Here is a 13,803-nt window from a genome sequence, read left to right on the forward strand (position 1 = left end):
GTCATCCTGCTAGGTTTAAAAGGGCTAATCCCACAGAGGTTCAGGGGGACCTCACTATTATCAAGAAGAAGAATTTGGAACAGAGTGTGTCCTTTGGACCAAGGACCTGGGATCGCAGCACTGAGAACGTCCTAGACCCAGAATAAACAGTGACTGCTGAAGACAGGCGAGAGACAGTGGTGGTGAGGCTGCTCAGTCCGTGGAGCAAAAGCTAAGCGCCTTTGGGCAGGAGGCTTGCTGCTAGAGCTAAAAGAGCTTTAACACTTGCTGATGCAGGGCAAGAGAGGCTTGAGTGTTCCCTGTGCAGGGGTTGCATGCCTCCCTCCCCAGGCAGTGGAGGCCGGGGTAGAGTGTCAGAAAAAGAGCCCTGCAGGCCCAGGTAGCGTGGAAAGAAGTGACAGCAGAGGCTTAGAAGGGCCTAGCAGCAGAAGCTTAGGAGATCCTTTGCAGGGGTCTGCCTGCTGGTGAGGCAAGGCCCAGCGAGGCCCAGCGACAGAGCAGAAGCCTCAGGAGCCATGCAGGCCCCTCGAGCAGTGTGGTGGCAGCTAGAGGCCACGGTGATGAGAACACAACATCTGACCTGAACCACAGTGCACCTGCCCAGCGACATAAAACCCATTGCCGTCAAGTCAATTCTGACTCACAGTGACCCTATAGGACAGAGTAGAACTGCTCCATAGGGTTTCCAAGGAGAGCCTGGTGGATTCTAACTGCTGAGCTTTTGGTTAGCAGCCGAACTCTTAACTACTACACCACCAGGGTTTCCAAAAAAAAAAAAAAAGCCTACAGCACCCGGTATTCCCCAGTGGTCGGTCTCCCATCCAAGTACCAACCAGGCCCGACCCTGCTTAGCTTCCGAGATCAGATGAGATCAGGCATGTTCAGGGTGGTATGGCTGTAGATGATATAAAAATAGACATGGCTAATTTGGGGAAAGGTAAGCAGTTCTCCTTTGGGAATTTGTTATTGTTTAATGTTTGCTTTCTATAAATAATAATAATGGCTTTCATCTCGCCAACACTGTATAAGTGTTTCGTGTGTCTGGCTGTATCACCCATAGAATGGTAGGGTGTATGTGCCTCATTCCTAGTGTTCTAATGGCTGCCTGGAAGTTTGAGGCACAGCCTGTCTGCATGTGCAGTACAGACAGACATGTACATACATTTACCAAACATGATGTCCTTTTCTAGAGTTGGTCTTTCCTGATAATGTGTCCAAAGCAAGCAAGCTGAAGTCTCACCAGCCTCCCTTCTAAAGAGCGTTCTAGTTGTATTCCTTCTAAGGCTGATTTGTTCGTTCTTCTGGCAGTCCACGGTATAGTCAGCATTCTTCGCCAACACCACAGTTCGAATGCATCATTTCTTCTATCTTCCTTTTTTACTGTCCCACTTTCACACACATACGAGGTAATTGAAAAGACCATGGCTTCAGTCTTTTACTAAACGAGTTACTCATTCAGTCCTCAAAATCATCCTGTGAGGAAGATGAGAGTGTTATGCTCATTTTGCTGCTGAGAAAACTGAGGCACTGGGAGGTTACATGACATGCCACGGTCAGGCACCTAGTAAACGGCAGAACTAGGATTCATATTCCTGCAGTCTGGCTGGTGTGTCCGTGGCCTTAAACACTATGCTCTACTCTTGCACTTGAGCTTGGTTTCCTGATTCATAAAATTTCAGTTATCTAATAATCCCTGTTGGATGAGGTTGTTGAGGGATTGATTGAGACAATATATAGAAAGAATCTGGCTCATAGTAAGTGTGCAATAAATATTTGCCCTTATTATTATTCATGGTAAGCTAGTGTTTCTCTCTCTCTCTTTACCAGCTGCTTTCTTTGTGCCCTCTCTTTGTGGCCATAGGAGGTGATGGGACTGAAGGACTTATTTTTCTAGGCGATTTTAGAAAAGAAAAATACTCCAGAGCATATATTAACTGCACTAATGTACTACTCTTCCTTGTGCTTCATTACCCTGGCCAACCTTTAATGGGGGCTGCACACCATCTCTCAACCATGCATGACACATCCCTATTTTAAAACCAGCACAAGTCTGCCTTCTGCACAGCTTCACCACCTGGCCCAAGGACAGGATAAATCAAGAGGTCTGGACACTAGAAGCCCTGGATTGACCTTACATGACTTAACCTATGATAACTCCCAGGCTTTGAGGAGGAGCGCCTTCTCTTTGGGCAGGGATGCTGTTTATGCCTGCCCACCTCCAACTCCACTCCACACCTCCCTAGACCCTCTGAGCTTGGATAGGCTTGGCAGTGGTCCACAGGGGATGGGCGGGAAGACTTCCTCTGGGTAGGTTCTATGCGGCCAAATGGGGAGCCCAGAACTGAGACAATTATCCTGGCTGATTTGCCAGAATAGTTCTGATAATCTAAGTGAACACCTTACCTCTCTTATCCCCATCCCCACCCTTTTTTCACCCCTCAATTACCCAAACAAGATGAAACAGACTGACGTCACTGCAAAAAGAGTTTACTGGTAATGAGATATAAGGGCGGATTCTTGGCTATAAGGTAGATTATAAAGTAATGAGAGGATGAAAAATATTCATCCACAAAGATGTTAAAACTTTTAAGAATAATGTTTTTTTTCCTAATTAAAAGAGCATACCTACATTTCTACTTTGAAAATATAAGCAAGTATCAATTGCTTCTATTTTCACTTTCCAGAAACAATTCTCTGTATCATTTTGAAGTATTTTTTACATCCATTAAAGTTGTGCATATAAATATTTTGTTTCACAAAATTGAGATTATTCTGTATTACACCCGTTGCTGTTGAGTCGATTCTGGCTCACAGTGACCCTATAGGACAGAACAGAAACCACAGGGTTTCCAAGGAGCGCCTGGTGCGTTCAAACTGCCAACCTTTTGGTTAGCAGCTGAACTCTTAACCACTACACCACCAGGGTTTCCATTCTGTATGATAGGCTATTATTTTATTCACATATTATATTGTATCATGATAATTATCATCACTAAATACATTTATTAGAACCATGGACACTTTAAGGATTAGGGCAAACAGCCACTGGTTTTACAACATGGAGTCAGGGCGTTGGATCTTGAAACATGCGAGGATATAACCTTCCTTCTCTTTAGTGGACATTGTCTTTTCAATAAAGCCAGGTGCTGTGCAATTGATTCTTACTCCTGGCAACTCCATGTGTGTCAGAGTAGAACTGTGCTCCATAAGGTTCTTAATGGCTGATTTTTCAGAAGTAGATCATCAGGCCTTCTGAGATGCCTTTGGGTGGACTCGAACCTCGAACCTTTTGGTTAGCAGCCAAGCATGTTAACCATTTGTACCACCCAGGGACTCCTGTCTATTAATACTGTTTGTGTAAAGCCTGTTCCCATGATAAAATTCTAGTTTTGATTTTGGAAAGCAATTTCTGAGTGTAGGCAGTGTAGGAAAGGCAAAGAAATAGACGGAAGTGAAGGGAGAAGGAAGGTTGCGAGTGCACCTGGTGGGCCCTGGGGAGTGGGAAGAAGGAGCCAGTGACCTGATCCAGACAAAATTTGTCAACTCACTGGGCTTGAGGTGTATCCATTAGTTCTGTTTTATTTAAAATGTTTACATTAAAAATGATCAAATTAATAGTCTTAACAGGGTACCATGTACATCATTAAATAGAGGTATCATTTTCTTCCCTCCCAAATAGTCATGAACCAAGGAATTAATGATAAGAAATAAAAACCAATTTCAAGAAAAAGGTAGAGCTATGAAAAATAACTAAGACTATTTGTAAAATGCAATGTTTTCAAGCATTCTTACTAGAGGATTCTAAAATATGATAAAGTATATTTTGTAAGAAGACAGACAAGAGGGAAGACATTAGCACTTTAATATAGTATTTTTTTTCCCAAATTAATAAGGTTCATAGGAGATACCTGTCTGAGATATCTGCTTCCATCTTATTTTTAAGAAGTATTTTCTATAACTCTGCAACTTTCTCGGTGCTTGTTTTTAGTAATTCTCATATTCCTGTCGTTATTCAGTAAACCGCTCTTAAAAACAAAAGATATATGTGTTTATATATGAGAGGTAGCCACATGAGGAGAAACTGGGGAGATTCTAGCCTTCTTTGCAGCAGGCCTTGGGGGAAGATAAGCCCAGCTCCCAGGGCCTGGGGGCAGGGGATCCAGGCAGCCACTTTCTGGCTACTGAATAATAAAGTCCTATTCCGAAGACAGCAACTGAACATTTCAAAAACCCGATTTTGTCACACTTGTCATTCCCCTCAAATTGTCCATCGGAGCCGTTAACCAAGAGCCGAGTTGCTCTTCAGGGATTTTTTTCAGTCTTTTAAAAAATCTTTTCCCATCCAAAAGTGGTTCCATATGTGTAGAAAGGAGCTATCAGCTGGAACTCATATTCCTGCTATCGTGTTCCTGATTGGGAGGTCAAAGGCAGCAGACCACAGGACAGAAAACCATATCTTCATACCTGTTTTCCTCGGAACTTCTCAGAAAACTCAATCCTGCAAACACTTATCAGTTGATGGAACGGTTGTGAAATGAGCCTATTTCGTACTTGGTTCGTTTAGGGGGGACCTTATGTCATCTTCCCTAAACCTCACCCTGACCCTCCTCCAGTGCCTCTTTGTGCCTTCCACTTATCTATAATCAGTCCCTTACTGCCCACCGATGTCTGGACAGTGCCCACCCAAGCTCTGACGTTTCCTTCTGGAACTATTAGCCAGTCCTTGACTCTCAATTTCATTAGGTCCCACTTTCAGAATCATGACAACAATGGATAAATTCAACTTTGTTCACGTGCTAGCTTGCTCCCAGCTAACTCTAGTTACCTAGACCAACTGCCATTGAGTCGACTCTGACTCATGGAGATCCAATGGGCTTTCAATAGCTGATTTTTCAGGCCTTTCTTCCAAGGTGCCTCTAAGTGGACTTGAACCTCCAGCCTTTCGGTGAGAAACTGAGCGTTGTAACCATTAGCAGCACCCAGGAACTCCCTAGTTACCTAGCCCCATTAAAAAGCCTTGCTCCTTATTTTGGTGGGATTTTAGGATCGGAGCAGTCACTTCTCAAATTCCATTCAGCCAGTGCTGTGCAGGAGCCAGCTCACACTCGTTCATGAGAACTGACAGTTAAATGTTCAGGAATGTTGTGACTCAGTTATTGGGGTAGTTTGAAATTGGTCACAGTGGAAGTATTTACTCCATGAAAATTGGCAAACACCATACACCAAGCTTCCCCCTGCCCGCCAGCTTACTGACATGTCACTGCTATAATGTGTCACCTACGATAATATGTCTAGGCTTGATAAGTAAAGTGTCACAAAAAAATATCATCAGCTACAGGGTGTAGGGTGTGAGCTGGAAGATGGCATGGAGGAATTTCTTACCTCTAAAGACAGGAAGTTCTTCTACCGTTCTTCCCTTTCGTCTTTGTTATGGATTGAATTGTGTCCCCTCAAAATGTGTGTCAACTTGGCTAGACTATGATTCCCAGTATTGCGTGGTTGTCTTCTCTTTTGTGATCTGATGTAATTATCCTATGTGTTGTAAACCCTAATCTCTATGATGTTAATGAGGCAGAATCAGAGGCAGTTATATTGATGAGGCAGGACACAATCTACAGGATTAGGTTGTATTTTGAGTCAATCTCTTTCAAGATATAAAAGAGAGAAAAAAGCAGAGTGGAGAGGGGCCTCCTACCACCAAGAAAGAACAGCCAGGAGCAGAGTGCATGCTTTGGACCCGGGGTCCCTGCCCTGAGAAACACCTAGACCCAGGGGAAGATTGATGACAAGGACCTTCCCCTACAGCCAACAGAAAGAGAAAGCCTTCCTATTCAGCTGGCGCCCTGAATTCAGACTTCTAGCCTCCTAGACTGTGAGTGAATAAATTTCTGTTTGTTAAAGCCACCCACTTGTGGTATTTTTGATATAGCAGCACTATAAAGCTAAGACAGTCCCCAGTAAATCTTATGATTCCTTTGATTATCTTAGTTTATGATTACGCTCTGTCCTGTATTTCTTGTTTGAGTAATACTTCAATTGTTTACATCTGTGTGTTGACTGGAATCTCCTTTTGGAAAGGTGATGTGTTTCATAATAAGAGAGATGTTTCAGGAGCAATGTACTACACTTACAATTAACATATGCCAGAGAAGTCTTGGAGCACTAATGATGACATGTTTTGGTTTGTTGAATGTTAACTGGGGCCAAAGGAAGTAACTAAAAGGTCAAAATAAGCCGGTGACACTATTTTCTTGAGTACCCAAAGAGAACCTCTCAGAAGTTAAGAGAAGTCCAGACCATTTCTACTTTTTTTGGCTCCTAGAATATTAAAAAATGGACAAATGCCTTATATATAGATGGAGTCCTTCAAAAGGATGAAAAATTGAGTCTGGGAGAAGCAAATGCTCCTTTTCTAGAACCCACCTTTGGTGGAACATGAAAGCAGTGACCTTTAGTAGGATAACTGTTTGTCTTCTTGCCTTTTCCTCAGACCATGAGCTCTCTGAGGACCATGTCTATATTCCCATCCCCTGGTACAATATCAGGCACCTAATGAGCACCTTCAAAAATGATGGTTAAAAAAAAGGCAACAATGAGAAGAAAGGACAAGAGACAGCATGTGGTGCTGAAGTTAGTGATGTCTGCCTTCTCCAGCCAGTGGTTTTTAGACTGAATTTCACAGATGAGTAAAATTTTCAAATAATCTTGAGGACAATGTAGGATCACCCAACTTCTTATTTTGCCAAATAATGTCATTGAAAACAAATCAACAGCTACTATCTCTGAGGACCAATATTTTATTGAAAGAAAAAATATTTTATTGTATAAAAATAGGAAGAATAATGAGTAGTTATTCCCAAGAAAGGAGAATTGGCAATATAAAGAGATAGAGATATATCTCCTTGCTGGATGTTGGAGAATTGAGTCCTGAGGAATTCATCAGAGCCCAAAGAAAGTCTTTAGATAAACCCTACTTCTGATTAAGACACCAAAGGCATATAAATCATTCACTCATTCATTTGACACTTGAAACATTGACTGACATTTGAAACAACAAATATAAAAAGCATTCAATGAAATGTCTGAGACTGGACCATTCCTTGAACATCTACGGATTAGGACTGGTCTGGCTTTGAGTTCTTAGAATACTGGGAGATGGGAAGAATTGTTCTGCTTCTTATCTCCCTTTGGATTTACATTAGGATGGAGTGACTGAGTAATCCCAAATTTCAGGATTTCCCAGAGTTCGTAGGATCAAGCATGGCACATAGATGGAATGGCAAACTAGAATCCCTTGGGGACATGCTGGGCTAGATTCTGGGTCTTTATTTCATTGTCTGTAAAATGTGGGAGTTTAACTGGGAGACTGCTAATATCTATGAGATTGATACAGACCAAATTCCGGGTCTTGGCTCAGACTGGACCAACTTTAGAAATATAGTGGTGAATATGTAGATCAGCTGTTTGTTCCACTAAAAAGGAATCTATTCCTACATTTCAAAACATAGTTTGAATTTTTTTGTCTGGAAATCTTAGATTCTCAAACATCAATAGATTTTTATTGAGTTACCCTCTATGTGCAAAGGTAAGAGGTAGACACCGTAGGAACACAGAAAAGTAGGAGGTATTCTTCCTACTACCCTTTCTGCCATTGAAACTTTCAGTTTAACCAGGATGGGTAGACATTATTTTAAAATTCAAAACAAACAAATAAACCAACAACCTCCTTCAGAAAATCGTTGTTGTTAGTTTCCGTCAAGCCAAACCTGACTCATGGCGATCCCATGTGTTACAGAGTAGAACTGCTCCATGGGATTTTCTTCATTGTAATCTTAACAGAAGTAGATTGCCAAGACGTTCTTCCATGGTACTGCTGAGTGGGTTCAAACTGTCAACCTTTAGGTTAGCAACTGAGTGCATCATTTATACCTCCTACCCATTGCCATCAAGTTGATTCCAACTCATAGTGACCCTATAAGACAGAGTAGAACTGCCCTATAGGGTTTCCAAGGAGCAGCTGGTGGATTTGGACTGCCAACCTTTTGGTTAATAGCCAAGCTCCTAACCACTGCTCCACCAGGACTCCTTGTACTCCTAGGGACCTAGTATATATAAATAGGTGTTCACAGGAAGTAGAGATGTCAGGCTGGATTGCCTAGGAAGGCTAAGAATGAGGAAAGCATTCAGGTGGGCCTTGAATGTTAGAAACAATTTCAGTGGTGATAGAGGATAGTGAAGGCACCCCAGGTAGGGACTGTATAAGGGGCTTAGGGTTAGAGCATAAGGTGTGCTTAGGGCAATAGTAGATAAATCAGCTTGGGCCTGGCAAAAGGCTTGGTCCTGGCAGAAGGCTTAGGAGAGATAGGAGATCAGGCTGGGATGGCTGGCCAAGGTCTGCTTTTAAATAGTGTGCCATGCTGGGCTAAGGAGAATGGTTCAAAGTTTAAAAAAAAAAAAAAAAGCTATCAAGTGTTACTTTTTTTTTTTTAATAAAAAAATGGTGACATGATAAATGAAAATGATTCCACTTTGTATAAATCCAGCTCACTATTGAGACCTTTTCCTTCAGACCTGAGGATGTGTATGTGAGCCACCAGACCCTGCCACTGAGAATGGGATGGATTAGCTCGGATTCTTTGGACACTTAGTTCATGTGTGTTGGCGTTTGGGGCTTGCATGTCATTTCCTTTAGGATCACTTTGAGCCTCCTCCCCTCGACTTGTTCATAAAAATCTTGGAGATTTATTTTCCAGATCATGGGTGAGGAAGCCAGTATGTTTTCTAGCGATCCCATAAATAAATGAAGATGCTTTTTGCAATAGGGGCAGATTGAGCAAAGTTATTTTTGTGATTTGAAGAAATTATAAATTTCTGGGCTGGCTGAGGGTGGAACAGTTTGCATCCTCCTTTGCTGACTTTCTCTTCCAAGGATAATATTACTTGTCTTTACTGGCAACACTTAACATCTTCTCAAACTCATTGTGAATGCCTAAAAGTTGACACCACGTGGTTGTGTGATTCTGAGTTCAGATCCCCTTGAGTGAAGCACAGGAGGGAAAAGATAAAAAGGAATGACTGCCTTCATTTCACCAGAGAACGTGTCATGAATGTAAATGACCTTGCAGAACTCTTTGAGATTTTGAATCATAAGTTTTTCATTAATATGACCAGTTTGAGGAACTATAGACTATCAAGCCTACATAGATTTTTAAAATTACTATTTCCTTCTATTATTCTTTAGAACCAAAAATGTCATGTTTTATTAGAAAATTAGAACAAATTGAGGCAGAGAGCCCTACGTGAGGTCTCTTTCACCCCAAAGTGGGATGAAGATTCAATGGCTAATGCTTTAAGATAATAACGTTGAAATCTTGGCCAGAATATGAATCTCCCACGTTTCCCTGTTCAAGGCCCAGCTCAATGCCACCCACCTTCTTGAGGCCTTTCTTAAACATTTCACCTAGAAATCTTTACTTCCTCTGAAAGCCATACATCTTCTTGCTTCTACTCTTAATTTGTCATGGCGGAGGTTGGTGGTTTATTTGTTTGTTTTCAATTTTAAAATAATGTCTACGCATTCTGGTACCAGTACAAGACTGAGAGCTTCAGTGGCAGAAGAGGAAATAGGGAGAATACCTCTTACACATATAAAGTATGACTATTACAGGCCAAGTGGTCAAAGACAGGGTTGACTTTGTATACAGACGGACAGAAGGTTTTGTTGTTTAGGCAGCTCTACCTGATGCCTGAAATTTTTCATGCCCAGAAAGATCAGAGTTTAAATGTCAATGTTTGATCTGGAACACTTGACACATTATTGGCCAAGCAGAACGTAAGAGAAACCCAAGTAAAATGGGTTGAGGGATGGAGGAAGATGACCTTGAGGACAGCATAGCTGAGAGACCTGAGCATCCCTTCCCTGAGTACTAGAGATGCAAGAGGAGAGAGCAGGGTCAGAGAAGAAAGCTATGGGCCACAAGAACCCCATATGAAAGTTCTCATCCAATTCTGCTCCTTGCAGAAGTGCACACAATCTACATCCCCTTTTCCATTATTTCTCTTTGTTGTTGTTGTTAGGTGCTGTTGAATCAGTTCCAAATCATAGTGACCTTATGCACAACAGAATGAAATACTGCCCAGTCCTGTACCATCCTCATGATCGTTGTTATGCTTGAGCCCATCGTTGCAGCCACTGTGTCAGTCCATCTCGTTGAGGATCTTCCTCTTTTTTGCTGATCCTCTACTTCACCAAGCATGACGTCCTTTTCCAGGGCCTGGTCCCTCCTGATAATGTATCCAAAGTATGTGAGACGAAGTCTTGCCATCCTCACTTCTAAGGAGATTTGTTCATTCTTCTACAGTCCATGGTATATTTAATATTCTTCGCCAACACCATAATTCAAAGCCATCATTTCTTCTTCGGTCTTCCTTATTCATTGTCCAGCTTTTGCATGCATATAAGGCAATTGAAAACACCATGGCTTGGGTCAGGTGCACTTTAGTTAGTCCTTAAAGTGACATCTTTGCTTTTTAACACTTTAAAGAGGTCTTTTGCAGCAGATTTGTCCTATGCAATGTGTCCTTTGATTTCTTGACTGCTGCTTCCATGGGTTTTACTTGTGGATCCAAGTAAAATGAAATCCTTGACAACTTCAGTCTTTTCTCCATTTATAATGATGTTGCTTAATGGTCCAGTTGTGAGGATTTTTATTTTCTTTATGTTGAGGTGTAATCCCTTCTATAGACTGGAGTCTTTGATCTTCATCAGTAAGTGCTTCAAGTCCTCTTCACTTTCAGCAAGCAAGGTCATATCATCTGCGTATCACAGGTTGTTAATTAGTCTTCTTCCAATTCTGTTGCTGTGTTCTTCTTCATATAGTCCACCTTCTTGGATTATTTGCTCAACATACAGATTGAATAATATGGTGAAAGGATACAACCCTGATACACACCTTTCTTGACTTTAAACCATGCAGTATCCCCTTGTTCTGTTCGAATGATTGCCTCTTGATCTATGTACAGGTTCCTCATGAGCACAATTAAGTGTTCCAGAATTCCCATTCTTCACAATGTTATCCATAATTTGTTATGATCTACACAGTTGAATGCCTTTGCATAGTCAAGAAAACACAGGTAAACATCTTTTTTTTTTTTAATTGTTGTGCTTTAAGTGAAAGTTTACAATCCAAGTTAGTCTCTCATACAAAAATTTATACATACACTGTTATGTGACCCTAGTTGCTCTCCCTATACTGTGACAGCACACTCCTCCTTTCCACCCCGGATTTCCCGTGTCCATTCAACCAGCTCCTGACCCTCTCTGTCTTCTCATCTTGCCTCTGGACAGGAGCTGCCCATTTAGTCTCATGTATCTACTTGAGAGCTAAGAAGCACACTCTTCATGAGTATCATTTTATGTCCCATAGTCCAGTCTAATCTTTGTCTGAAGTGTTGGCCTCAGGAATGGTTTCGGTTTTGGGCTAACAGAGAGTCCAGGGGCCATGTCTTCCGGGGTCCATCCAGTTTCAGTCAAACCATTAAGTCTGGTCTTTTTACTAGAATTTGAGTTCTGCACCTCACTTTTCTCCTGCTCCATCAGGGGTTCTGTGTTGTGTTCCCTGTCAGGGCGGTCATTGGTGGTAGCCAGGCACCATCTAGTTCTTCTCGTCTCAGGCTGATGAAGTCTCTGGTTTATGTGGCCCTTTCTGCCTCTTGGGCTAATACTTTTCCTTGTGTCCATGGTGTTCTTCATTCTCCTTTGCTCCAGGTGGGTTGGGACCAATTTATGCATCTTAGATGGCCACCCACTAGCTTTTAAGACCCCAGACCCCACTCACCAAAGTGGGATGCAGAACATTTTCTTAATAAATTTTGTTATGCCAATTGACCTAGATGTCCCCTGAAACCATAGTCCCCAGACCCTGGCCCCTGCTACTCTGTCCCTCAAAGTGTTTGGTTGTAGTCAGGAAACTTCTTAGCTTTGGTTTAGTCCAGTTTTGCCAACTTCCCCTGTAGTGTGTGTTGTCCTTCCCTTCACCTAACATATTTCTTGTCTACTATCTAGTTAGTGAATACCCCTTCCCTTCCTCCCCACCCTCATAACCATCAAACAATGTTTTCTTCTGTGTTTAAACCTTTTCTCGAGTACAGGTAAACACCTTTCTGGTATTCTCTGCTTTTAGCCAGGATCCATCTGACATCAGCAATGATATGCCTGGTTTCACGTCCTCTTCTGAATCCAGATTGAATTTCTGGCCGTTCCCTGTCAACGTACCGCTGTAGTTGCTTTTGAATGATCTTCAACAAAATTTTACTTGCATGTGACATCAATGATATTGTTTGATAATTTCTGCATTTGGTTGGAATCACCTTTCTTTAGAATAGGCATAAATATAGATCTCTTTCAGTTGGTTGGCCAGGTAGCTGTCTTGCAAATTTCTTGGCATAGACGAGTGAGCACTTCCAGTGCTGCATCTGTTTGTTGAAACAGCTCAAGCTCAGTTGGTATTCCGTCAATTTCTGGAGACTTGTTTTTTGCCAATGTCTTCAGTGAAGTTTAGACTTCTTCCTTCAGTACCATCAGTTTTTGATCGTATGCTACCTCCTGAAATGATTGAATGTTGACCAGTTCTTTTTGGTACAGTGACTCTGTGTAATCCTTCCATCGACTTTTGATACTTCCTGCATCGTTCAGTACTTTGCCCGTAGAACTCTTCACTATTTCAACTCGAGGCTTGAATTTTTTCTTCAGTTCTTTCAGCTTGAGAAACGCCAAGTGTGTTCTTCCCTTTTGTTTTTCTAACTCCAGTTCTTATTTCTCTTTAATAGTGATTAAATTATTTAGCCAGATTTGTTGTCAAATTCCTGGGGGTAAGTATAGCAGAGCGTGGGGTCAGGTAGATTCAGGAGGAGGAGAACAAGAAAGTGCTAGAGGATTTCTGGAATAATCCACTACTCTTGGCAATAAACATTTAGACTTTTCCCATAAAATTCCATGTTTGTGATCTAGTCTGAAGTCCATTTTTATCTACTCATCTAACAATATGCTGTAACTTTCACAAAACTCAGGATTCTAAAATGTAAGAGCAAGAAAACTGTTAGTAGTCATTCCAGCTAGAGGTTATTGAACTTTTTTTTTTTTTTTTTAAAGCAGCGCAACCCTTTCTTTAACATCAACCTAACCAAGAAGTCCAACATAAAGTCATTTAAAAATGGAGCATCCATGGTTAACCCCAGAGGTTCTTCTGACGCATCAGGGTAGAGAAGTGAAATGATTTACCCAAAGTCATGAAAGCCAGGGAGCGATTCAGTAGCTACCAGGATTCTGGTCTCTAATACTTAATCCAATACTCTGTTCACTGCACCATGCAATATTAACTAATCTCTGCACCATGTGGTATTAAATAATAAGTGACAAAACAATCCACAAAGCTGAGGGTTGGAGAACTGCTAGTGTGGAGATGTGATGTGGTGCTACTATTGTAAAGCTGTGGGATATTTAGTCAATAAATATGTGGGGTTTTTGAATACAGAGGCAGGAAAAGATGAGATTTGAGATAGCTTGGATTTCCTGTAGGCCTTATTCTGGAGATATTGAGATGACAAGATGGGGATTCACTGTGCTAGAAGGTGACTCACCTGCCTCAAGTCCCTTCATATGATGGTAATTCCCTGGTTTGTAAATCTTTATTTTTTAAAGTTATCATACATCTAAAAAAGTGTGTTCAACATATATGTGCAGTTTAAGAATAAAATTATAAACACTCATGGAGTCCCCTTGCCTATTAAGGATTAGTATATTTC

At 41.5% G+C, this 13,803-nt stretch overlaps 1 pseudogene; it reads right to left on the minus strand.

Annotated features, from left to right (window-relative positions):
- Window positions 1-780: 780 nt before the first annotated feature.
- LOC111822709 (uncharacterized) lies at window positions 781-903 on the minus strand (annotated as a pseudogene).
- Between the last annotated feature and the right edge of the window lie 12,900 nt (window positions 904-13,803).

The sequence above is a fragment of the Trichechus manatus genome, unplaced genomic scaffold, assembly GCF_000243295.1.
Source record: "Trichechus manatus latirostris isolate Lorelei unplaced genomic scaffold, TriManLat1.0 scaffold00197, whole genome shotgun sequence".
NCBI classification, from domain to species: Eukaryota; Metazoa; Chordata; class Mammalia; order Sirenia; family Trichechidae; genus Trichechus; species Trichechus manatus.